Consider the following 27,917-nt stretch of genomic DNA (forward strand, 5'->3'; position numbering starts at 1 on the left):
AATACAACAGCAATGGCTTGTGCTGTAAGATCGAGAATTGACAATTGGGACCTCATGAAACTGCAAAGCTTCTGCAAGGCAAAAGACACCATCAATACGACAAAAAAATCACCAACAGATTGGGAAAGGATCTTCACCTATCCTAAATCAGATAAGGGACTAATATCCAATATATATAAAGAACTCAAGAAGGTGGACTCCAGAAAGTCAAATAACCCCATTAAAAAATGGGGCTCAGAACTGAACAAAGAATTCTCACCTGAGGAATACCGAATGGCAGAGAAGCACCTGAAAAAATGTTCAACATCCTTAATCATCAGGGAAATGCAAATCAAAACAACCCTGAGATTCCACCTCACACCAGTCAGAATGGCTAAGATCAAAAATTCAGGTGACAGCAGATGCTGGCGAGGATGTGGAGAAAGAGGAACACTCCTTCATTGTTGGTGGGATTGCAAGCTTGTACAACCACTCTGGAAATCAGTCTGGCGGTTCCTCAGAAAATTGGACATAGTACTACCGGAGGATCCAGCAATATCTCTCCTGGGCATATATCCAGAAGATGTCCCAACTGGTAAAAAGGACACATGCTCCACTATGTTCATAGCAGCCCTATTTATAATAACCAGAAGCTGGAAAGAACCCAGATGTCCCTCAACAGAGGAATGGATACAGAAATTATGGTACATTTACACAATGGAGTACTACTCAGCTATTAAAAAGAATGAATCTATGAAATTCCTAGGCAAATGGATGGACCTGGAGGGCATCATCTTGAGTGAAGTAACACAATCACAAAAGAACTCACAAAATATGTACTCACTGATAAGTGGATATTAGCCCAAAACTTAGGACACCCAAGATATAAGATACAATTTGCTAAACGCATGAAACTCAAGAAGAATGAAGACCAAAATGTGGACACTGTGCCCCTTCTTAGAATTGGGAACAAAACACCCATGGAAGGATTTACAGAGACAAAGTTTGGAGCTGTGATGAAAGGATGGACCATCTAGAGACTGCCGTATCCAGGGATCCATCCCATAATCAGCTCCTAAACGCGGACACCATTGCATACACTAGCAAGATTTTGCTGAAAGGACCCAAATATAGCTGTCTCTTGTGAGACTATGCAGGGGCCTAGCAAACACAGGAGTGGATGCTCACAGTCAGCTATTGGATATATCACAGGGCTCCCAATGGAGAAGCTAGAGAAAGTACCCAAGGATCTAAAGGGATCTGCAACCCTATAGTTTGAACAACATTATGAACTAACCAGTACCCCGGAGCTCTTGTTTCTAGCTGCATATGTTACGAAAGATGGCCTAGTCGGCCATCACTGGAAAGAGAGGCCCATTGGACTTGCAAACTTTATATGCCCCAATATAGGGGAATGCCAGGGCCAAAAGAATGGGAATGGGTGGGTAGGGAAGTGGGGGGCGGTATGGGGGACTTTTGGGATAGCATTGGAAATGTAATTGAGGAAAATATGTAATAAAAAATATTAAAAATTAAAAAAAAGACTTGATAAATAAGTCAATAAGTTTATTTGACATAATATCAGGTAAATTGGCGACTTGAGAAAGTGAAAACTTGATTCCTTCTTATTGACAGTCTATGGGCACTGCTGGATTTCCCTACACTGCCTTGCCAAGTTAGCTAAAAGTAAGTTTAGACCAAGAGTCTCAGAGAGAAGAGACCATCTCTGTGCATTTCCTCAGAGCTTGCTGCCATTAGCCTATGCTTAGAGTGTGCCATGCTCTCATGTGTTTTATGGGCACTGACCACAAGATTCAGTGTAGCTGTCTATCTAGATTAGCATTTCCAGAAGACTTAGGAACTAAACATGCCATACATCCCAAGACAGACATGTTGTCATCAGCATAAATGTCATAATAAAGTTGACCAGTACATCTTGAAATGTGAAAATACTAAATTGGAAATATAAAAACAGGAAACTTTTCAGAGGGCATAGGTCCTGATGCTGGGGACTGAACTGAGGGCTTTGTTCATGTTAGGTATGTACTCTGCCTTTGGGCTACCCCTAACCTTGTTGTTTTAGACAGGAGCTTGTTCTATAGTGTAGGCTGGCCTCAAAGTTATGATCCTTCTCTTCAACCGGGTCACTGATGGGGTTACAACCATGTACCACTGTGCCCAGGCTCTTCTTTACAGTGACCTACGCCACAGACCTAGCCTGACTTTCTGACAGAACTTCTTTCATGTTTGGTTCTGTTATCTCATGTCTGTTGATTCTAAAATACAACACAGTGATAGTCAAACAGATTTGATGCTACAATAGGTAGTGACTCCACAGGCAACCACTGTACCCAGTCAACGTTGTTCACCAGAGCTCTTGAGTCTAGTGACAGGATTCTATCTACTGGGCATTCACCAGCTTTGGGTTATCAAAAACAAATGTAATATAATGGGTGTTCAATCTCTGTGCCCACCAATGGTTTTCTATCTTTTGGGTAAAGGAGTCCTTAGGGGTAACATGATCTCTAACTCTGTAAGCAACTGTCTAGTCAAAGTGGGGTGCTCTATTTCATTGTTTAAAAAGTAGTAGGATATACTTAAAAGGTAAACATCAGGGTTTCACTTGTAAGATCTGTCCATGCCTGTGTTCTTACATAGACAGTCTTGCAAGGTTTTGAAGCCATTTCTGCCATAATAATGGTTTCCCTTTTTAATTAAAACTTTTAAGTCAAACTTACATCAAATATCTATATTTTGTTTTAAAGATACAGACACCAGGTTCTTTTCCTCAGAGACAAGCACTTTCAATTCTTAGAACTTAAAGCTTCTATGATCAGCATTCAGGTATCCATATATCCACATGTGTTGGCTACACATTTATAATTTTATTCCTCAGTCTTAGGTAATATCTACTGCTGTCTTTCTAAGAATGAAAAGTCACTATCTCTCAATAAAAATGATGAGTAATAGTAATTTCTAGATATAGACTTCTAGCCAAAACTCAAAAGCTATATTCTCCTCTGGTTGGCAATATCAAAATAAAGATACTGAAGATTTAAATGCTTTGCATATAATTTATTTCTGTATAGAAATTATGTTAAGATTTTTTTTTTTTTTGAGACAGGATTCTCATGATTGTATCTCTGGCTGGGATAGAACTCACTATGTATACCAGGCTGACTCAGAGAGGTCTTCCTGCCTCTGCTTTTTCAAGGGCTGACCAATGTTAGAAAAATTTGCACTGAAGTATCTCAACATGTTTTCACCCATTTGTCCAATGTTTGGTGGACCTTTTCAACTTGAAACCCTGGGTATTTCAGTTCTTGAATATTTCATTACATACATACATACATACATACATACACACACACACACTTTGCCAATTATGATGATACATTCTTACATGTAGGATGTTGATGCAGGAGGATTATAAGTTTGAAACCAGCCTGGACTATGTAGCAAGATTCTGTTTTAAACAAATAGTATTCATTCTTGACATTTGTAAGTATTAGTCTTGGGAGGAAACTCTAAGGATCTGATTCACTCTCTAATCCCACACAGATTTGGCAGAAGCAAATCTGAACAACTGAAGAAGACAGTGGTTGTTGACTTCTGGCCTCCATGTACACATACACTAAGTGTAGTCAAGTGCAATTGATGCTCTATTCAATAGTCAAATAATAGAACCAGACTAGACGGTTGTCAACTGATGATGGACAATAAAAATGAAGGTGTGTGTGTGTGTGTGTGTGTACAACAAAATCTTATTCAGCTAAAGAAAAGTTAAATTGCAAAATGTGTAGCAGAATGAATGGAAATAGAAAGCATTATATTGAATGAGATAATCCAGACCCATAAAGATAAATTCACAAACTGTCTCTCATATCCTAGCTTAAATTCTTAGATTAGTGTATTTTTAACTTGGAGTGTTTGCAGAATCCAAGGAAACAGAAACAGGGCAGGGGGAAGAGGCCTTTAGGAAGGAATTAAGACTAGAAGACATATTGATATAAAAGTTGTAGTCAACTGGAAGTTGAAGGATGTAAGTAGAAACTGTGGTGGAGAGAGTAGAAAAGAGGGGTAGGGAGAAGGATTAACCAAAACTAACCTGTATGAAAAAGCCACATGAAAACATACTAGTTTGTAAGCTTATTAAAAATATAATTGTAAAAGACATAATGGAGGTAGCCTCTTTAGGTAGATAACCTATGGAAAGCCATAGGATACTAAATAAAAATTTCCAGTGTCAGGCATGGGATGCCTCCATATAAGCTGTTGATTAGGAAGGCCCCAGAGGCCCATAAACCAATCTAGGTTATTGGCAGTGCTTTTTACTGCCCACCAGAACTAAAACATCACACTTGGATTACAGGGTAAAGTGATATCAAACTACAGCTGACCTGGAAACCCCCTCCCTGAGATCTAGGATTTATAGTCTTGGAAGGTGCTATGTAGGATGCTGGAGGACTGAAGGTAACAATCTTGCATAATACCATGAATCATGTAAACTATAGTAGTGATATAATAGGCAAGGTTTGGCTCAATGGTTATAGGTGCAACCAATTTCTTCTGATTGGAATGGAGGCTGGACCACAGGAGGGAATACACACCTGATATTATAGAGCTGATCAAAGAAAGGCCCATGGCTCAGTTCACAGAGCCCAGAAAAGAATTTACTATTGTTGTTCTGTCAGACACATATGTTGCCAAGGTACCTTATAAACATCTATGCTTATATCTATAGATTAGTATTGTTCTCAACGTTAAGACTCATAACCAATTAAGGTGCTAAGAATAAGTGACTGTTGACTGCTCTGTTCAAAAATGTGTAATCTTTACCAGCCCCTCCCAAGGCTTGGAGCTCATCATGAAGAGGGAGTAGAAGGAATGTAAGAATGGGGAAGGGCAGCCAGGTGGTGGTGGCACATAACTTTAATCCCAGCACTTGGGAGGCAGAGGTAGGCAGATTTCTGAGTTCAAGGCCAGCCTGGTCTACAAAGTGAGTTCCAGGACAGCCAGGGCTACACAGAGAAACCCTGTCTCAACAACAACAAAAAAAATCCAAAACCAAAATAAATAAATAAATAAAAGAGGAAGAGAAAGAAGAAGAAGAAGAAGAAGAAGAAGAAGAAGAAGAAGAAGAAGAAGAAGAAGAAGAAGAAGAAGAATGGGTAAGGGTGCTGAAAAATAGTATCTTCTGGACATAATTGGGCTGTTGTACTCATGCACTAAGAGAAACTGTGGTTGTCTGCAAAAGACCTGAACAAGAGGAGGCCTGTCAGCATTGCAATAAGGATGCAGCAGGGACTCATAGGCCCTCCCTACCCCTCTAGAGGGACTACTGTCAGTTAACAGCTCCTAAGGGTATATGTGATTTTCTTCATGGTACAGCTACCAGTAGGTTTTTCATGTTCCAGTAAATAATCTCCAACCCATGCTCATTCAAACAACCCTAAGTAAACTCAGTACTTCATAAACACACAAAAGAAAGATGGATACTTGTTCTGAAGAAGGGTTTCATCAGGTGAGGAAAAAGAGAGAGAAGATATGGGGTTGATAATGACCAAAGTATATTATATATGGAATTGTCAGACACAACATTTTCATCTTTCCGTTTCTCTGGATTTTAGCTGGATGTAAACAGCTCTTTTGTTGATATACAAACCCTGATAAAAAATGAAAAGCAGGGCTCAGAGCCCAAGGCTTAGAAGAATGCCTATAGAACATCAGTTGTAGGACATTGTGATGCTTGCATCCCTAAAAGGAATGGTTATTAGTGTTCAAGAGAACTGCCCTGATAGCACCAGAACATTCTTGATATGAATATAAAAAAGACAAAGTGATTTTCTAAATAAAAACAAACTAGATTAAAGCAATGAATGAAAAAAATCTTATATTTTATTTGAAGAAAGTATACTTTAAGTCTTTTTGTGTAGTTCTGGAGTAGTTTTCTAATTATAAAAATCATGCTTCCTTGGGTAATAAGAATGCTGCATTGACTGAGGTGTAGCCTAGCTGAGGATCAGGTGAACCCAATTAACCCAATTTTATCTTGCACATCCTAAGTGGTTTACTTTAGCTGTACAATGCTCCCTAAGTCCTTTAGGGACCTGCAAGGAAAACCCATAAACAGGCTTTGAAGGCCATGACATTAATTTTGCTGTCTTTTTTATGCCTTAAATGTACATCCGAGAGCACAAAAATTCTTGTCCTTTGGGAAAGAAGGCAAATCTGAAACTAATTATGGTAGTTATTATCATAATACTATTAAATTAAACACTATGACCTTAGTGAAATTTATTTTGGTACAATTTTGCTAATGAACACATCTTCTCAAATGAGATTAGCTCATTCATGCCTAGAGCAAAATGGTTTGACAGAGGCCTAGTAGAACAAAAACCAACACATAAAACATGGAATTTTCATTTCCATAAGGCTCAATTGGAAAGGCTGATGTAATGAACTTGGCGCCTCTGGACTTTTTTCTGTAAAAATGTTATATCTGTTACAAAATTTTAAGAGGCAAACCTTCAAATGCCATTGGATGGAATACTGAATCAAGAGTCTTATTGTCATAATGATTGCCTCCCAGGGACAATCATTACTACTTCCTGCTGTCATCTGTGTGCTAAAGATTTGCTTATAGTCATCATTACTATTTATTTAAACTTAATAGATAAGAGAGAAAGGAAGCACACTAGTATTCTGATAGCTTATTTCTGTGATTGAGGTTTTTTTTTTTTAAATATTCTTTTCATGTGTGAGGTGTAGGGTAACTGTGCATGAATGTGCTGTAGTGGGTGTGTGGAGATCGATCGGAGAACAACTTTGGATGCCAGGCCTCGCCTTCAATTTGCTTGAGACTGAATCTCTTCTCTGCCACAGTGTACGACAGGCTAGTTGGCTCACAATCCTCTGGGCATTCTCCTATCTCCACACCTCATTCTGCCATAGGAGTGCTAGGATTATTTACTCACATCACTGGGCCCACCTTTATATGAGTTCTAGAGATCCAAACATACTTGTATGTTAAGTGCTTTTATCCAATGAACCATCTCCTCAGCTCCTAAGCTTCTAAGAATCAAGCTGCTTTATGTATTGGCAAGACAAGATGTACCAGTGTCAACATGTAAGCTCAATGATGTCTTGCTACATCAGATTCCTAGCACCTTACCAGCATTGGGACTGAGCTTCAGGTAGGAAAAGAAGCCTCTTGGTCTGGCATGGAGACATGTTTTATGTCTGAATTCTCCAGTACTGAAATTGTGTAGATAGCCAGACCACAATGGGCTTATAAACGCACAAGGACAGAGATTAGAGCTAAGGCGCCAGAGAAAGATGACTCTGATGGGCAGTAAAGGAAAATTAGGCAAGTAAGCTTACCAACCTCTTGCTACAACAATTAGAGCAGGAGCTGTCCCTAAAGCTGTTGTCAGTCTGTGGAATCAAGGCTGCCTAGTTTGGCCTCAGTGGGAGAGGATGCATCTAACACTGTAGAAACTTGACGCGCCAGGTTGGGGGAGATTCCTAGGGACCACTCCAGATTATTCTGTGAGGCTCAGTATCACTTTAATAAGAAAACTAAACAAATACTGCTGTGGATATAGATGCAAAAGTATTCAACAAAGTATTAGTATATTAAATGAAGTAACTAAAAGAATTATAAATCAGTACCAGGTGGGTTAATCTCAGGAATGCAAGGTTGACTCAACCTTTAAAACCCAAGGAACATAGTACATCAACATATATGTTTTTAAAAGCCATATGTCATCTTAATAGACATGGAGAATGCATTTAATAATATCTAAGTTCCTCTTGTGGTAAGAAAGAACAAAGCATAGAAGAGAACTTCTTACCCCAATGAAGAGTATCTCTGAAAACCTGTTAGCAGGTATACTTTGTGGTGGAAGACTAAAAACACGTTCCCTCAACATTAGGAAAAGGACTAGTCTTTGTTCTGTTTCTGTCTCTATTCAGTGTTGTTCTGAAGGTTCTAACCATGACAAACAGACAAGGAATGAACTTTCAATTTGTATATCACAAGATTTTGTTTGTAAAGCTCTCTTTAAACATGTTAAGATAACATGTTAAGAAACATGTTAAGATAACATGTTAAGAAACATGTTAAGATAAAAAAATGGTTATACTAAATAAAATTTTCAAGGCTGAAAGAAACAAAGTCATTATAAATACCAATTGCATTTTTATGTATTAACTGTGAGTAATCTGAAAATACATTAGCAAAGCAACATTTATAGTAGCATCTAAGCAAGAGTAAGTTTAACAAAAGTTAAACATTTGTAACACCAAATGCTGAAGTAATTTGGGAGTTAAAGATTTAAATAAGGAAAGACTCCAAATTCTTAAGCTGGAAAACTTAACACTATTAGCATGACAGTCCTGCACATACTAAACTACATATTCAGAGTAAGCTCCATGCGACCAGAACTTCCTCATACTGCATGTATTAACAATATGATCTTTGGGACCTTGAGTCAGCAAAGTTGTCATGTGGGGGAGAATATTAGCTCATCCTTCTTAGTGTCATGACTCAAATATAAGTTGTAATAAAGAAGGCAGCACAGTACTACAATAAGGATAGAAAGATGCATAGAATAGAACGCACCCTGACATTCTGCTATGCTGTATTTTAGTAATGGTGTCCAGACAAATCAATAGGGGTAGGGTGGCTCTCAAACAGTGCTCTGAGAACAACAAACAAAACAAAAGGGACCCGTGTACTACATATAGAAGTTACCAAAAGATGTGAAGATAAAAGGTAAAAATATGAAAAACCCTCAGAGGAAATCAGGGGTTAACATCTTTATAACTTTGAGTTATGCAAAATAATTTATCAGATTGACACTCAAAGCACAGGTGACAAACTAAACTTTGGTAAGTTGGGTTTCTCCAAAATTAAAAACTTTCAAGGCTAAAATGACAAGCCAGGGTATGGAAGAGATATTTGCAAATCATATCTCTGGTAAAAGGCTCATGCCCAAACTTGTTGCAGAAGTTTTACATTCAACAATAAAAAATAACCCAATTAAATATGTATATATAAATATACTTTTTATTTTCTTAGATTTACACATTGCCAGTGAGAACATGAAAAGACGCTTGATGTCACTAGTCATTCAGAATAGTCATAATGTGATCCCATGTGATAAAGAAGAAACTAGAAACAAGTATTGGCGGAAATGTATAGTCCCTGGAGACTTTGTATACTGCGGGTGAGGATTACTTGGGAAGTGTCAACAGACAAACATGGCAGTTCTTCAGAAGGTTGAGCATGACATACCCTGTGGCCTGGCCAGTGACTGTGTGGAGTATGCCCATTCTGATTGTATGTTGAATAGTTTAAAGGAGAATTTGTAATAAGTAGGTTGGTACCCTATAACCCAGCAGAAGACTTTGAGATGTCAGTTGTATCACAGTTACTGGCCCAGCTCCTTTTGAGCTTTCTGTGGTTATGATAGGTGCTTATCACAAAGGCATGTGAGCCCATTCTACTAAAGCTTCTCGTTAGGTCCTAGGCAGTATGTAAATAAAATCACAGCAATGTGAGAGAAAGAACAGGGTTTGCTGCATGTATGAAGGGCTATCTGAACGGCTCATGTATTGAGGTTTGTTGGCCAGTCTGTAGCACTATTGAGAAGTAGGAGAACATTTTGGAGCCTAGTGAAAGGAAGTTAGTTTGTTGTGAGGAATGTTGGGGCTCCCATCCCTTCTTGTCTGTCTCTCCATTTGCTTCCCAGCCACCATTAGGAGAGCAGACTCCTCTGCTATTTTTCCTATCACAAAATGGACTCCCTAACTACAGGCCCATAGTTACCTGGCTAAATATCATCTGAAACCTTAGAGACCATGAGTAAAGTAAATCCTCCATTAAGATGACTACTGCCTTGGGAATTTTGTCATTACAGGGAGCAAGTCAACATATATAAAAATCCTACTGAGATAGCACTGTCATGCTCAGGAAACCTGGAAAGGCTAGTGTACCTGGCGTACAGAGTTGAGGAAGGAGTGTAGGCTGAAGTAAGTCGGGAGTGGACCAGGAAAACCCAGAGAAGACTAAGAGTGCCCAGTTTTCTAGTCAGACGATGAAACTTGTGCCAGGAGGTTCGCAGTGGAGAAGAGGAAACATGGACATCACAAGGGCTTTTTGGAGACAGAACCAATATAATTTAATGAGCTTCAAGGCAGGGAAGGTGAGGTAGAGTGAGACACAGCTCTGAGATGTGGGCTTTTGAAAATGAAAATATTAGAGTACAATTTTCAACCAGAAAATTTCCCTTGTAACACTCATTGTTTGAACCACCTTAGGAAACATGGCTGCTTGCCTTCTGCTGAGAAGTATCATTTTTCTTACTGTGCTAGTCACACATAGGGAATTGTACAGTTTACTGAGAGCAAGGATTTTTGGAAAAGTACAAGTTTAAGGAAATTTGGCAAATACGTTTTATAATATTGGCAGATTAATTTTGCCCAGGTCCTGTCCTGGTAAGAACCTCACTATCTCATGCCCTTCACCCAGTGCTGTGGAGATCATCTGTCATGTATATTTCCTCATGGTTCTATAAGTAATGAAGGCAGACTCTGAAGTAATTGTCTGGCACATAGCTGCCTTCCACTGACAGCTCTTTGGAATAAGTTCACTTTTAGCCATTTCTTATTTCCTTGGCCAGCCAAAGTCCTCAAATGTCAAGTTCTTCACTGTTCTTACTCTGAAGTTGTTTGGAAGTTACAGTCTTTCATTATGACTTCTAAAGGCCATTTTTGCAATTTAACACTATGGTGAAATAAATTTTAGGTATTTAAGTAATTTTAATAACCCTAACTTTTTTCCTATGCCCACTAAAGAATCCATTATTCTGCACATTATTGGATTTGGGACAGCAGTCCTCAGAGCCAACAAAGTGTTAGAAATGAGAACATCATGAAAACCACCACAGTTAGGTTCACTATACTGTGACTGTGAACAGCTTTAATGCTAGCAGACCAGTAAGGGACAAACACTGTAGGCATGTAAATGCTCTCTGCACACAGCAAGGCTAGGAGGAAATTTAAGTCAGAAAGCTCAGAAGTCATTCTGAGACAGCAGAAATGACCTGCCTCTTTGCTACCCTTTTCCTGGGGCTTTCTCTCCAATATTTATTCCAGTGATTAGCACACAGGAAGGAATAGGGCCTTGGAGCCCAGGCTTTCCTTGAGAATACCAGTCATCTCTATCTGAACCCTTCAGTTTTACTGTCCAGAAAGTCTCAGTAAAGCATAGCTGTTTATTATTAAACATGAAGTGTATCACATTGTTTAATTTATAGTACATTTTAATTTCTGAAAATTGTCACAAGAAATGGAAACTTTATAAGAAAATAACAGATGATGGAAACAATTTACCTGTCAGGACAAAACATGGCACCTGTCCATTTACTCACTGTGTGAGCTTAGATAGGGATCATAAAAATAACCATCCAATGGCTGTAATGAAAATTAAACTAACACATGCTGAGATTACTGCTTGTTATATTTAAGTTCATATTTATGTTACTTTCCTGCTTCAGTTATTACGTTACTAGTATAGCTTACACTTCCCTATGCGTGCTTGCTTAGTCCCTCCTAGTGGCAGTAGCAGATTTCCTCCTTTGTTGGCTTGGGGTTAAGATAGCATTAAAGCGAAGATTGCACAGCTACTAAGTCAATGGTTCTCAACTTTCCTAATCTATGACTCTTTAATGCAGTTGCATGTAGTGGTGACTCCCAATCATAAAATTATTTCACTGCTACTTCATAACTGTATTTTTATTACTGATATGAACTGTAATATAAATATCTTAAATGCAGAATATCTGATATGTGAACCCCAAAAGGGTCACACAAATTGAGAACTTCTGTACTAAGTTGTTACAAATCAGTTGTATGTGCTAAGCCGTTGACATAGGATATCACACTATTAGGCCTGTTGTGAGCCTCGCAAACTAAGAATATGAGGTTGTTTGTTTGTTTGGGTTTCTCTTTCTTTTTTTCTTTCTTTCTTCTTTTTTCTTTCTCTTTTCAGATAGCTTTCACTATGTCTCCCTGGCTAACTTAGAATGTTTTGTTATAAGCTAGGCTGGCCTGAAACTCGGAATTTTACATTTCTGAATTACTAGGGTAGGGGGAAACCTAAAAGACTATCCTGGTATACATGAAAATTAGATAATTCAGTTTCAGTGCTCAGAAGAAGTTTGGGTAAATTTTGTAGATATACTTTATGTTGTTTTAGTCGCAGGAATCATGAGGGACAGTAGATCTCAGAGACACTCAACTGAAAATACTTCCTCTCTGAGCCTTTACAGAAGTTCCCCACACTTGGCTTTGTGTGGTCGTTGATAGTGTTGACTAACTCATAATTTTTAACTAACCTGTTTTGATAAAAGATGGACACATGCATACAGAAGCATATAATTTTCATCAGCCATTTTTATAACCATAAAATGCCTATTCTAGTCAGGTGGTAGTGGTTCATGCCTTTAATCCCAGCACTTGGAAATCAGAGGTAGACATATCCCTGGGTTAGAGACCAGCCTGGTCTATGGAGCTACACAGAGAAACCCTATCTCGGAAAAAAAAAAAAAAAAAAAAAAAAAAAAAAAAAAAAAAAAAAGCTATCCTGTCTTTCCAAGTATGTTTCTATGTGTGGGTATATGCACATGAATACATGTACCATGGGAAGTCAGAGGCATTGTATGCCCTAGTGTTGGAGTTATATAGGCAGTTATATAGCTGCCAAATGAAGATACTAGGAATCAAACTTGGTCCTATACCAGACAGCTAGTGCCCTTAAACACTGAGCCATCTCTCTTGCCCCAGGAACCTTTTATTTTGATATGATGTAAAAAAAAGTATAACATATCGTCCTGCTTAAGATTGTTTTAAAACATGCTCCACTCTGTTCATTTATTTATAATAATTCATATTATATATTTAATATTATAATATTATTTAATATTATTCATATTAAATAATACATATTATTTATAATAGCCAGAAGCTGGAAAGAACCCAGATGTCCCTCAACAGAGGAATGGGTACAGAAAATGTGGTACATTTACACAATGCAGTACTATACAGCTATTAAAAACAATGAATTCATGAAATTCTTAGGCAAATGGATGGAACTAGAAAATATCATCCTGAGTGAGGTAACTCAATCACAAAAGAACACACATGGTTTGTACTCACTGATAAGTGGATATTAGCCCAAAAGCTCAGAATACCCAAGATACAATTCACAGACCACATGAAGCTCAAGAAGAAGGATGAGGGAGGAGGGGATGGGGGGTTTTCAGAGGGGAACTAAGGAAAGAGGGTAACATTTGAAAATTAAATAAAGAAAATATTTAATAAAAAATATTTTTATAAAAGGAAATCATATATATTTCATCTAAATTACCTGTCCTATATTGAAAAGCAATTGTGACTTATGCACACATGGTAGTTACCAAAAACAGGCTTGAATCTAAAACATGCTTTTAAACTCATTTACTATGCCCTCTTACAATTTTGAGAAGCATACAGCAAAGTCTCCACAAAAGAAGGGTATATGTAGAGATGTAATGAAAATTTTCAACTACCATCATTACTAATATATAGGTCTTATAAGGTAAACTGAGTTTCGGTTTGTCTTGCTATGAATCTTGTTAGTTCCTGTGGACTGAAGTGCACTGGGTGTCACCATAGAGCCCTTGAGAAATAAGGTTCAAGGCTCTCTGTGCTCCATCCATGTCTATGAAGCTGAATGAAGAAAACTGCATGTCTTCTGACAATGATCAGTTGTAGGAGTGAGGATGGAAGAAAGAGTCAAGAACAACAGAAGAGTGCACTTAAAGAGGTCATGATTGGAGGAAGCAAGATTTGCTAAAGGAAAAATGCAGGCTATTCAGATTAATGGGGGAAGGAGGGGAAAGAGTGCTTGCTGGTACTTAGGAGACAAGGGTACTACACTTTGACAAATGCCAAGGATTCCCTAGTCCTCCAGGGAATAGCCAATGATAGGCCTCTTAAGTTACAGCTGAGCACAGACATAGCAGAAGGATGCAACACTGTCAGATCTTCCCAGACACATAAAGAAATGGGGCTGCATGGTTGGTGAAGACAGCATCTTGCAGAAGGAGCAGAAAGGGACTTTATCTAAAGAACTGAAACCCCACTCCACTTTGAGAACTGTAGCTTTAAACACACTCTTTCCTTTTATGTTGGCAAAGAATATATCTCTAGCAATCTATTATCCTTTTACCTACAGTGTTATTCACAAAACTAGTGAAAACAAAATGTTTTCATCTCTCTTTGTTTTATATTTTACATAGTAATTCTCCCATTCCTAAGTAAATTATCTTTATTGTAAGACAATTTCAGATTAAATAGTTAAAATTTAAGCTATTATAATAAGCATTCTTCTTCAAAAAATAAAAACTAAAATTTGATATATTATAGAACAGAAAATATTCAAGAGGATCACCATAAAAAGTGATTTAGGATATCTCATGTGCACCTACCTTCACCAATCAATCAATATAATAAAAATGAGAAAACAGAAGATGAAAGGCTCTGAGGGATGCATGTATGGTGACTTCTAACCTTCAACACTGACAGATATATACATATATGTACATGTACATAATTAATCCCAGGTACACATCAGCCTATAATCCCAGCACTAGGGAAATAGGAGCAAGAAGATCTGCTGCAAGCTCCAGGCCAGTCTTGACTGCACTTCAACACTGTCTCAAGAAGGAAACACACATATACATGCATGCTCATAATATTTCAATTATGACAGGTACTCTGGTTATCCTAAATAAAATTTGCAATTGGCTAAGGGAAAGTAGTTCTCTTATCTAGTTATAAAGAAGAGGTCCAACTTTAAATTATGTTTAGTTAAAAAAAATCCTGACCAAATAAAAATGTCCTAAGTGCCTTGCCCTTTCCCCAGCATTTCTCTAAAGAGGAGACACATATGCCTGTTTGTTCTGCTTGTAAAGGCTTGCTCCTGTACAAGTTCTTTGAAGAGTGCTGCTTTTGAAAAAAAGTCTTTTAAAACAAGTACAAGATACACATAAGTATCAGAAAATTTCTTTAAAAATTATGTGTATGCAATGCATATCTAAGTGTATATACATGCCAGAAGATCTGTGAGCTATCCAATGTAGATGCTAGGAGCTGAACATGAGACATTGAAAGAGCAGCAACTGCTCTTATTACACTGAGCCATCTCGTCAGCTCCAGAAGAGTCTACAACTAAAGAGAAGCCAACATCAACCATTGCAAGTGTCTGTCTTTGAGTACGACAGCAGGATCAGTGAGATGGCCCAGTTGGGAAAGGCATCATTGTAATCTTATCTCCTTTGGTACAAGTCTTGGCTCCAAGTCTAAATTTCCTTGTAGCCTACATTTTGTATTTTGTTTTGATCCATTTGCTGTTTTACATTGTAGACCTGCACAATAATGATTACTAATAACCATGCAACAAAACAAATATTAGGCCATCTTGAAATTTCCTTTAAAGAAATGAGACAACTACCTTTAAATTTAGCCGCAGGCAAGTTCTTAGAAAGAGGGCAGGAGCAGAGACATTCTTTTCCAGAATCTCACAAGAATGAGCCCTATCCCAGTTGTTAAAATTATTTCCCTCTGAATCCTTCTGACCTGGGCCTTTAGTCTATGTTGTTTTCAGCTATCTTCCAAGCTCCTACTAGGATAGTGCATTAAGTTCTGCTTACAGTGCTCAATTTCTTTTCAAGTCCCAAGTTCCAAAGCCTTTTTACATTCTTAAAACAAAATAAAACCAAAGCCTCACACCATTAAGTCTATCACAGCAATACTCCATTCCTGATACCAACTTCTCTCTTAGCTACTTTTCAATTGGTTCTATAAGATACCATGATCAAGGCAATGTTTCGAAGAAAGGATTTATGTGGGGCGCACAGTTTCTGAGGGATAAGAGTCTACCACTATTGTAGAGGAGAGTGTGGCAGCAGGCTCACAAGCTGGAGCAAAAGCTAAGAGCTCACATCTCAAAACACAAGTAGAAGGCAGAAGAGAAAGGGAGGAGAAACAGGGAGGGAGGGAGGGAAGGAGGGAGGGAGGGAGGGAGGGAAGGAAAGAAGGAGGGACAGAGATAATGATGGAGACTAACTCAATGTGTCATGAATCTTCGGAAACCTCAAAACCAGAATACAGTGACACACCTCTGAATCCTTCCCAAACAGTTCAACCAATCTGGGATCCACAACTAAAGCAAATGAGCCTATGGAGACCATTCTCATTTAAACTATCACACATGGCACTGGCATGCTCTCTATTTCCAGTTTTCCACAGTACATTTTCCTTCTTTGTCATCTACAATTCCCACCCCTAGTGGTAATAAGCACATACTGAAAGGGCTCCACTGTGTCTTAACACTAAGCTCATCCTCTGGAAAATGGGCACAGCCATGAGGCCTGTGGAGCAGCATGAAGCCCACTACTCTGCTTGTTCTGAAAACACTAAACTAGTCTAAACTTTATCCTCCTTGTTCCTCCACTCGCCTGTACTACACACTCCTCTATCTGAACCATTTCTCTTTCCTTTCTAGAGAAATATGAATTGCTCAAGAGGAAGCCTATGGAAGTACTGAGTACTGCCTGATCTGTTCTGATACACAGAATGCTGATCCTCCTCCTCCCTGAGACCAGGCCCTAAGCTCAGGCTACATTTCCTGGCCCTTGTTTTCCTCAACAATAAGGAAACAGCATTGCTCTTGCATAAGGCTTTCCTTAAGCAGAAGAGTCAGCATTAACTTAACAAAGCCAAGTCTCTTCTGTAACAACAGCAGTAATATCATGTGGCCTCCTAACTCCCTACATCGGCAGCCCACTGGCTTGCTTAAATATTCCCTATTGCAAATAAACTGTGTAGCACTGCCTAAGTGCTCTTATTCATGTTCTTGTCTCCTCTTGACATCCTGCCCATTTTCCAAGATGGCCTTTGCCAACATCATCCACAGGGCCTGCTTGGTCTCTATCTTACTTGACCTCTTAGCCTCAAATGACAACTGCTTTCAACCTTCCAGTGCTGCTTGCTTCTTACTGTATATGAGGGAGACTGCAGATTTTCCTCTAAGTAAACATCAGACCTCACTGTACACCTTCTCCCTAAGGAGTCTTACCCATTTATAGCTTTATTTACTACAATGGCAGCTTAAAAGCCAAACATTGGTATTCTTAATCTCCAGTTCAGACACCTCTTTTCTGAGCTCCCACCTCTAAGCCTACATGCCCAGCAGGGGCCTTGCATACAGAAATCTTGGATTTAAAACCTATCTCTCCCATTCACTGTCTGACATCAGGGAACACTGGTGTCTCTCTCCCTTTCTAAACCATACAGTAACAACTGGCCCCATCCAATTCCTGTGGCTTACCTTGTTCTCCCTTTCATCCCTGTATCTTCCCTCACCCCTTCTTGAGTTCAAACTACCCATTTCCTAGTCAGTTCTTACAATTTCAGATTTCCTTTCCTCCCTAGGAAAGCAGAGCAAGGGAAGGAGGGGAGAAGTAGTATTGCAGTCAGACAGAATTCAAGAAAATACTCGGCCATCTAGATGAGAAACCAAACATGGGCACATACATAAGAGGTCCACATGGGGAACACTGAGCCATATGAAGAGCTAGCTGAGTGATCACAAGCTGTACAAAGGTTAAATACAAATAATAAAAATTTGACAATCAGAAGGAAGCTACCTGGTGCTCCCATCCCTGCAGGTTTTTATTTGGATGAATAAGGGTAAAGAAAGATGTTCCCCTTTCCCACCGAAAATGGGATACCAACACTGACTCACCTGTTCTTAGGATGCTCAGACACAGACAAACCTAACTGAAGTGACCAGCATGTCAAAACTACTCTGTACTCTTAATTAACAAGTCAGGTAAAACAACATAATGCCTTTGGTACTTTTAAAGCAATGTTTTACATTATTTTGTCATATATTATATGTAAACAATATATATATATATGTATATGTATATATATGTATATATGTATATATACATACATATATATATATATTCACAGACTATTACTCAGTAATGAAAAGGAATGAACTATTGATACATGTAACAACTTTGAAAACTCTCAAGTGAATGAACGCATACCAAGAGGTTACTCACTTAATAGTCCACTTACATAATCCTGAAATAAAAATACTATGAACATAGAGAAGGTACCAGTGATTGGCAGGGCTTATGGATAGGCACACCTGTGAGAGACTAGGCAAACATGGCTATAAAAGGGCAACTTGAAGAATCTCTGTTATGGAAACCATCTTTGAACATAGTTACAAGAAGCTATATGACAAATAAAAATTACCCGAGTGAGCATATGCACATGTGCATACACACATATGAATTTAAGAATTAAAGAAATCTGATAAATATGAAGACTGTTTCAGAGTTAATACTCTAGAGCAATGGTTCTTAACCTTCATGATACTGTACCCTTTAATAACTCATACTGTGGTGACTCCCAACCCTAAAATTATTTTGTTGCTATTTTATAGCTGTAATTTCCCTACTGTAGTGAATTGTAATGTCAATTTCTAATATGCAGAATATCTGCTATGTGACCCCTGTTAAATTGTCATTTGGCCTTCCCCCCAAAGGGGTTATAACCTACATGTTGAGAACCACTAAGGGAAAACCAAGGAGAGTGTATGTCATGTAGATTACTTATTGAAAGTTCATGTGCATTTATAATTATCTCAAATATAAACCTATCAATGAAAAACAGCTTCATGAGTAGGGATAGAAAAGTTGTTAAGCATGTATGAGGTCCTAGATTTCATAGCTGGAACTTCAAAATAAAAAATAAATGACAGACAAACCAACAGATAGGATACAGTCCTTTAAACTTTAAAGTCAAAAGTATTTCCCCACTATGATAGCAGTTTTGGTTGTCAATTTGACATAGTTTAGAATAACTTGGGAAGAGTCTCAATGAGGGTTGCCTAGATCAGGTTGATCTATAGCTATGTGTGAGGACATTATCTTGATTATGTTAATTGAGATGGGAAGACCCACTACGAATGTGGCTGGTACCACATTCACTTTCTGAATGAAGGAGAGAGGGAGATGATCACTTGTAAGCATGCACACAGGCATTTTCTCTTTGCTTGTGACAGTAAACATGACCAGCTGCTTCTTGGTGCATACAGTAATGCAATAATGGACTGTAACCTAGATTTGAAGCTAAATTAAACCCTTTCCTTTAAGTTTCTCTCTCTCTCTCTCTCTCTCTCTCTCTCTCTCTCGCTCTCTCTCTCTCTCTCCTTCCTTCCTTCCTTTTTTTTTAAAACCATACAATAGAAACAAAACTAATACTAGCAATTCTCAAAAGTGTTATACTAGCGAGGTGTGGTGGTGCACGCCTTTAGTCCCAGCACTCGGGAGGCAGAGGCAGGCGGATTTCTGAGTTCGAGGCCAGCCTGGTCTACAGAGTGAGTTCCAGCACAGCCAGGGATATACAATACAGAGAAACCAAAAACCAAAAACCAAAAAAAAAAAAAAAAAAAAAAAAGTGTTATACTCCTGGCCACTGACTTGACTCTTTTCACAGGTAGTTTCAATTTCTTCATATTCCATATTGGTATCAGCTCATGGAGAAAGGATACACAGGATAGACAGATATCTTTAGGTTGTACTAGTATTTTGGAGAGGACATCTTGAATGAGCTTGAAGGTCTGCGATCATAATGACTCAGACAACTCCTTATGACCTAAGAAAAGCTGACTTCTTTGGCACTTTGAAGTGTTAAAAAAAACCCTCAGAATTAAATTACAAAGTTTGCACACTTGTTTATGCAGCTGGTCTTTTTAAAACTTGTAGTGCTTTAAGCGTACAATTCTAATGGGCTCACTGGTGACATTCCAATCCTTTGAAAAATAAATGAAATGTCATAAACCATTTGACACTTCTTAAGCTTAGATTTTTATCATCATTCTAACTCTAAAAATAAAAAGCAGTATGTAAGGATGGGATCTTATTTAGTGTTCTACAAAGCTCAAGACAGCAGATAAATCATACTATTACATGTCATTTAGAACCCCAACTTTAATGCTTGGTATTAAATTGCCACAATGCCTGTGGTCACTCCCATGAGCATCCATACAAGTAGAACAACTTTTCTTCAAATATTGCAGAAATCTGGTCCTTCCTGTGATAAATGGAGCAATAAGGCTTGGTGACTGTACTTGTGTATACTCAAATACTTCATACCCACACCCATATGGGCATCTTACTAGATGCCTGCAAGTAGAGACTTAATTCCTCAGCCTCCATCCAGTAGCATTCTAGATTACTTATAAAAAGTAAAATACTGACATAAGTCCTTTAAATTAAAAGAATAGTTTGTATGTATGTCTGTCTACATGTATGTATGTGTTTTTAACACTATAGGATATTCTTCTTTCATATGTCCATATAACTTTTAGAATTGATTCGCTACAAAAAAATAAAAAATAAAACAAAACAAAAACAGCTGTGTGAAGATGATGAAGATTGGACAGAATTAAGGGATAAGTTTGGGGGAAATATCATGAAATGGAGTCTTGCATTCCTTGAACAAAAGGTCTCTTCACTTATTCAGATGCTTGACTTCTTAGTTTTGATTTGCTGTTTTAAGAATACAGATTTTGTATGATTGGTATTAAACATATTTCTAAATACTCTATTTTACTGAAAATAAGGAAAGCATGTATTCTTAATCATCATACTTCAAAAGTGTGTCTCTCAGGACTGCTGGATCATAGTCTCTCTGGAAATGCCTAACACATCAAACTCAGAAGCTATTTTAATAGCTCATCTCAAAAATGGAACACTGACTCTAAACTTGGCAGTAAAAGGAATGAACAGATAATATCTAACAAGCCCATGCTATTAATGGAATCAGGTGGCATGTGTTAACTGCTCTCAATTTCTCTGTACAGTACAGAATAGATAGTGTTCAGGTAGGGTAGCCGAGAGCTGCAGTGTCATCCATCCTTGAGGCAAGGGACTCACACTGCCTAGTTGCTCTGCAGCTGAGTCTTCTAGGTAAACCTCTGCCCAGTCATGAACAGGGAATTTCAGACAGATTGAAGCGGGAACTAGTCAATGATGACTACGAAACAGTTACAATGCTCTATCCACTTTTAGCCTGTATCCAGAGTCAGAGCTTTTTGATTTAGCTTTCCTGATTTACCAACTTCTTCTTCCTCTTCCTCTTCCTCTTCCTCTCTCTTCCTCTTCCTCTTCCTCTTCCTCTTCCTCCTCCTCCTCCTCCTCCTCCTCCTCCTCTTCCTCTTCCTCTTCCTCTTCCTCTTCCTCTTCCTCTTCCTCTTCCTCTTCCTCTTCTTCTTCTTCTTCTTCTTCTTCTTCTTCTTCTTCTTCTTTTTTTTTTAGATTTTTGAGACTGTTTCTCTGTATAACCCTGGCTGTCCTGGAACTCACTCTGTAGACCAGGCTGACCTCGAACTCAGAAATCCACCTGCCTCTGCCTCCCAAGTGCTGGGATTAAAGGCTTGTGCCACCACTGCCTGGCTGTATACCATCTTCTACTCAGGGCTATCAGTCCCTTCTTCCCCTTCCTTTGCCCCCCCCCTACTTTCTTTTACTATCCCCTCCCCAGGCCTGTCTTTACCCCATTCGTTTTAACTTATCAAGACAGGTCTTGCTTTGTGTAGCCCAGGGTGGCCTCAAACAATCCTACTCTGCTCCCCTTGTCTCTGACCTTTGATTGCCTTTTGCTGGCTTCTCTTTTGGCTTTTCCTCTGCAAAGTCTTCTGTGCAGGCTTTGCTTTGACCCTCCTCCATATTCTTCTTTTTTTTTTTTTTTTTTGAGTTTCTCTTTTTTTTTTTTCTTTTTCTTTTTTTTTAATTAGGTATTTTCCTCAATTACATTTCCAATGCTATCCAAAAAGTCCCCAATACACTCCTCCCCCCAGGCCCCCCCCAACCCACCCCCACCCCCTTGGCCCTGGCATTCCCCTGTACTGGGGCATATAAAGTTGGCAAGTCCAATGGGCCTCTCTTTCCAGTGATGGCCGACTAGGCCATCTGTTGATACAAATGCAGCTAGAGTCAAGAGCTCTGGGGTACTGGTTAGTTCATAATAATGTTCCACCTATGGGGTTGCAGTTCCCTTTAGCTCCTTGGGTACTTTCTCTAGCTCCTCCATTGGGGGCCCTGTGATCCATCCAATAGCTGACTATGAGCATCCACTTCTGTGTTTGCTAGGCCCCGGCATTGTCTCACAAGAGACAGCTATATCTGGGTCCTTTCAGCAAAATCTTGCTAGTGTATGCAATGATGTCAGCGTTTGGAAGCTAGTTATGGGATGGATCCCTGGATATGGCAGTCTTTAGATGGTCCATCCTTTCTTCACAGCTCCAAACTTTATCTCTATAACTCTTTCCATGGGTGTTTTGTTCCCAATTCCAAGAAGGGTCAAAGTGTCCACACTTTGGTCTTCGTTCTTCTTGAGTTTCATGCGTTTAACAAATTGTATCTTATATCTTGTGTATCCTAAGTTTTTGGGCTAATATCCACTTATCAGTGAGTACATATTGTGTGAGTTCCTTTGTGAATATGTTACCTCACTCAGGATGATGCCCTCCAGATCCATCCATTTGCCTAGGAATTTCATAAATTCATTCCTTTTAATAGCTGAGTAGTACTCCATTGTGTAAATGTACCACATTTTCTGTATCCATTCCTCTGTTGAGGGGCATCTGGGTTCTTTCCAGCTTCTGGCTATTATAAATAAGGCTGCTATGAACATAGTGGAGCATGTGTCCTTCTTACCGGTTGGAACATCTTCTGGATATATGCCCAGGAGAGGTATTGCTGGATCCTCTGGTAGTATTATGTCCAATTTTCTGAGGAACCGCCAAACTGATTTCCAGAGTGGTTGTACCAGCTTGCAATCCCACCAACAATGAAGGAGTGTTCCTCTTTCTCCACATCCTCGCCAGCATCTGCTGTCACCTGAATTTTTGATCTTAGCCATTCTGACTGGTGTGAGGTGGAATCTCAGGGTTGTTTTGATTTGCATTTCCGTGATGATTAAGGATGTTGAACATTTTCTCAGGTGCTTCTCTGCCATTCGGTATTCCTCAGGTGAGAATTTTTGTTCAGTTCTGAGCCGCATTTTTTAACGGGATGATTTGATTTTCTGGAGTCCACCTTCTTGAGTTCTTTATATATATTGGATATTAGTCCCCTATCTGATTTAGGATAGGTAAAGATCCTTTCCCAATCTGTTGGTGGTCTTTTTGCCTTGCAGAAGCTTTGCAACTTTATGAGGTCCCATTTATGGATTCTCGATCTTACAGCACAAGCCTTTGCTGTTCTATTCAGGAATTTTTCCCCTGTACCCATATCTTTGAGGCTTTTCCCTACTTTCTCCTCTATAAGTTTCAGTGTCTCTGATTTTATGTGGAGTTCCTTATTCCACTTAGATTTGACCTTAGTACAAGGAGATAGCAGTGGATCAATTCGCATTCTGCTACATGATAACTGCCAGTTGTGCCAGCACCATTTGTTGAAAATGCTGTCTTTTTCCAACTGGATGGTTTTTGCTCCCTTGTCAAAGATGAAGTGACCATAGGTATGTGGGTTGATCTCAGGGTCTTCAATTCTGTTCCATTGGTCTACTTGTCTGTCGCTATACCAGTACCATTGCAGTTTTTATCACAATTGCTCTGTAGTACAGCTTTAGATCAGGCATGGTGATTCCACCAGAGGTTCTTTTATCCTTGAGAAGAGTTTTTGCTATCCTAGGTTTTTTGTTGTTCCAGATGAATTTGCAGATTGCCCTTTCTAATTAATTGAAGAATTGAGATGGAATTTTGATGGGGATTGCATTGAATCTGTAGATTGCTTTTGGTAAGATAGCCATTTTTACAATATTGATCCTGCCATTCCATGAGCATGGGAGGTCTTTCCATCTTCTGAGATCTTCTTTAATTTCTTTCTTCAGGGACTTGAAGTTCTTGTCATACAGATCTTTCACTTCCTTAGTTAGAGTCACGCCAAGGTATTTTATATTGTTTGTGACTATTGAGAAGGGTGTTGTTTCCCTAATTTCCTTCTCAGCCTGTTTATCCTTTGTGTACAGAAAGGCCATTGACTTGCTTGAGTTAATTTTATATCCAGCTACTTCACCGAAGCTATTTATCAGGCTTAGGAGTTCTCTGGTGGAATTTTTAGGGTCACTTATGTATACTATCATATCATCTGCAAAAAGCGATATTTTGACTTCTTTTCCGATTTGTATCCCCTTGATCTCCTTTTGTTGTCTAATTGCTCTGTCTAGGACTTCAAATACAATGTTGAATAGGTAGGGAGAGAGTGGGCAGCCTTGTCTAGTCCCTGATTTTAGTGGGATTTCTTCCAGCTTCTCACCATTTACTTTGATGTTGGCTACTGGTTTGCTGTATATTGCTTTTATCATGGTTAGGTATGGGCCTTGAATTCCTGATCTTTCCAAGACTTTTATCATGTATGGGTGTTGGATTTTGTCAAATGCTTTTTCAGCATCTAACGAGATGATCATGTGGTTTTTGTCTTTGAGTTTGTTTATATACTGGATTACGTTGATGGATTTTCGTATATTGAACCATCCTTGCATCCCTGGGATGAAACCTACTTGGTCAGGATGGATGATTGTTTTGATGTGTTCTTGAATTCGGTTAGCGAGAACTGTATTGAGGATTTTTGCATCAATATTCATAAGGGAAATTGGTCTGAAGTTCTCTATCTTTGTTGGGTCTTTATGTGGTTTAGGTATCAGAGTAATTGTGGCTTCATAGAATGAGTTGGGTAGAGTACCTTCTGATTCTATTTTGTGGAATAGTTTGTGAAGAACTGGGATTAGATCTTCTTTGAAGGTTTGATAGAACTCTGCACTAAACCCATCTGGTCCTGGGCTTTTTTTCATTGGGAGACTATTAATGACTGCTTCTATTTCTTTAGGGGATATGGGACTGTTTAGATCATTAACCTGATCTTGATTTAACTTTGGTACCTGGTATCTGTCTAGAAACTTGTCCATTTCATCCAGGTTCTCCAGTTTTGTTGAGTATAGCCTTTTGTAGAAGGATCTGATGGTGTTTTGGATTTCTTCAGGGTCTGTTGTTATGTCTCCCTTTTCATTTCTGATTTTGTTAATTAGAATACTTCCCTATGCCCTCTAGTGAGTCTGGCTAAGGGTTTATCTATCTTGTTGATTTTCTCAAAGAACCAGCTCCTCAATTGGTTGATTCTTTGAATTGTTCTTCTTGTTTCCACTTGGTTGATTTCACCCCTGAGTTTGATTATTTCTTGCCGTCTACTCCTCTTGGGTGAATTTGCTTCCTTTCGTTCTAGAGCTTTTAGGTGTGTTGTCAAGCTGCTAATGTGTGCTCTCTCTAGTTTCTTTTTGGAGGCACTCAGAGCTATGAGTTTTCCTCTTAGAAATGCTTTCAATGTGTCCCATAAGTTTGTGTATGTTGTAGCTTCATTTTCATTAAACTCCAGAAAGTCCTTAATTTCTTTCTTTATTCCTTCCTTGACCAAGGTATCATTGAGAAGAGTGTTGTTTAGTTTTCACGTGTGTGTTGGCTTTCTGTTATTTATTTTGTTATTGAAGATCAGTCTTAGTCCATGGTGATCTGATAGGATGCATGGGACAATTTCAATATTTTTGTATATGTTGAGGCTTGTTTTGTGACTAATAATTATGTGGTCAATTTTGGAGAAGGTACCATGAGGTGCTGAGAAGAAGGTATATCCTTTTGTTTTAGGATAAAATGTTCTGTACATATCTGTCAGATCCATTTGTTTCATAACCTCTGTTAGTTTCACTGTGTCCCTGTTTAGTTTCTGCTTCCATGATCTGTCCATTGGTGAAAGTGGTGTGTTGAAGTCTCCCACTATTATTGTGTGAGGTGCAATGTGTGCTTTGTGGTTTACTAAAGTATCTTTAATGAATGTGGCTGCCCTTGTATTTGGAGCATAGATATTCAGAATTGATAGTTCCTCTTGGAGGATTTTACCTTTGATGAGAATGAAGTGCCCTTCCTTGTCTTTTTTGATGACTTTGGGTTGGAAGTCAATCTTATCAGATATTATAATGGCTACTCCAGCTTGTTTCTTCCTACCATTTGCTTGGAAAATTGTTTTCCAGCCTTTCATTCTGAGGTAGTGTCTATCTTTTTCTCTGAGATGAGTTTCCTGTAAGTAGCAAAATGTTGGGTCCTGTTTCTGTAGCCAGTCTGTTAGTCTATGTCTTTTTATTGGGGAGTTGAGTCCATTCATATTAAGAGATATTAGGGAGAAGTAATTGTTGCTTCCTTTTATTTTTGTTGTTAGAGTTGGTGTTCTGTTCTTGTGGTTGTCTTCTTTTAGGTTTGTTGAGGGATTACCTTCTTGCTTTTTCTAGGACGTGGTTTCCGTCCTTGTATTGGTTTTTTTCTGTTATTATCCTTTGAAGGGCTGGATTCGTGGAAAGATAGTGTGTGAATTTGGTTTTGTCGTGGAATACTTTGGTTTCTCTTGTATGGTAATTGAGAGTTTGGCTGGGTATAGTAACCTGGGCTGGAAATTGTGTTCTCTTAGTTTCTGTATAACATCTGTCCAGGCCCTTCTGGCTTTTATAGTCTCTGGTGAAAAATCCGGTGTAATTCTGATAGGCTTGCCTTTATATGTTACTTGACCTTTTTCCCTTACTGCTTTTAGTATTCTATCTTTATTTAGTGCATTTGTTGTTCTGATTATTATGTGTCGGAAGGAATTTCTTTTCTGGTCCAGTCTATTTGGAGTTCTGTAAGCTTCTTGTATGCTCATGGGCATCTCTTTCTTTAGGTTTGGGAAGTTTTCTTCTATAATTTTGTTGAAGATATTTGCTGGTCCTTTGAGTTGAAAATCTTCATTCTCATCTACTCCTATTATCCGTAGGTTTGGTCGTCTCATTTTGTCCTGGATTTCCTGGATGTTTTGAGTTAGGATCTTTTTGGATTTTGTATTTTCTTTGATTGTCGTGCCGATGTTCTCTATGGAGTCTTCTGCACCTGAGATTCTCTCTTCCATCTCTTGTATTCTGTTGATGATGCTCGCATCTATGGTTCTAGATTTCTTTCCTAGGGTTTCTATCTCCAGCGTTGCCTCAATTTGGGTTTTCTTCATTGTCTCTACTTCCCTTTTTAGGTATTGGATGGTTTCATTCAATTCCATCCCCCGTTTGGTCTGGTTTTCCTGCAATTCTTTAAGGGTTTTTTTTTGCTTCCTCTTTAATGTCTTCTACCTGTTTAGCAGTGTTCTCCTGCAATTCTTTAAGGGATTTTTGTGCTTCCTCTTTATTGTCTTCTACCTGTTTAGCAGTGTTCTCCTGTATTTCTTTAAGTGTGTTATTAAAGTCCTTTTTGATGTCCTCTACCATCATCATGAGATATGCTTTTAGATCCGGGTCTAGCTTCTCCGGTGTGTTGGGGTGCCCTGGACTGGGCAAAGTGGGAGTGCTGGGTTCTGATGATGGTGAGTGGTCTTGGTTTCTGTTAGTAAGATTATTACGTTTACCTTTCGCCATCTGGTAATCTCTGGGGTTAGTTGTTATCGTTGTCACTGTTTAAAGATTGGAGCAGACGCTGTGTTCCACTCACCAGAAGTCTTAAGATCCTGTGGCGGGTTTCGTGGGTAGCTGGCAGGTGTCATCTGATCCTGCACCCTAGCTACCCCTGTGCTGGTCAGACCGGAAGAGGCTTGTGGCCCTACTCAGGCAGGTTTTCTGCTTCCCTAACTAATGCAGTCTCAGGTCCCGCACGCAATTGGATTGGAGCAGAAGCTGTGTTCCACTCACCAGAAGTCTCAAGATCCTGTGGCGGGTGTCGTGGGTAGCTGGTGGGTGTCAGC

General features: G+C 38.9%; 1 protein-coding gene across 8 annotated transcripts in view; it reads right to left on the reverse strand.

Moving 5' to 3' along the window:
* Znf438 (zinc finger protein 438) overlaps positions 1–27,917 on the reverse strand; it is a 139,526-nt gene that overhangs the window by 49,673 nt on the left and 61,936 nt on the right. The window lies entirely within an intron of this gene.

This window comes from Mus caroli, unplaced genomic scaffold (assembly GCF_978045245.1).
Source record: "Mus caroli unplaced genomic scaffold, Mus_caroli_1 scaffold_19, whole genome shotgun sequence".
NCBI lineage: Eukaryota > Metazoa > Chordata > Mammalia > Rodentia > Muridae > Mus > Mus caroli.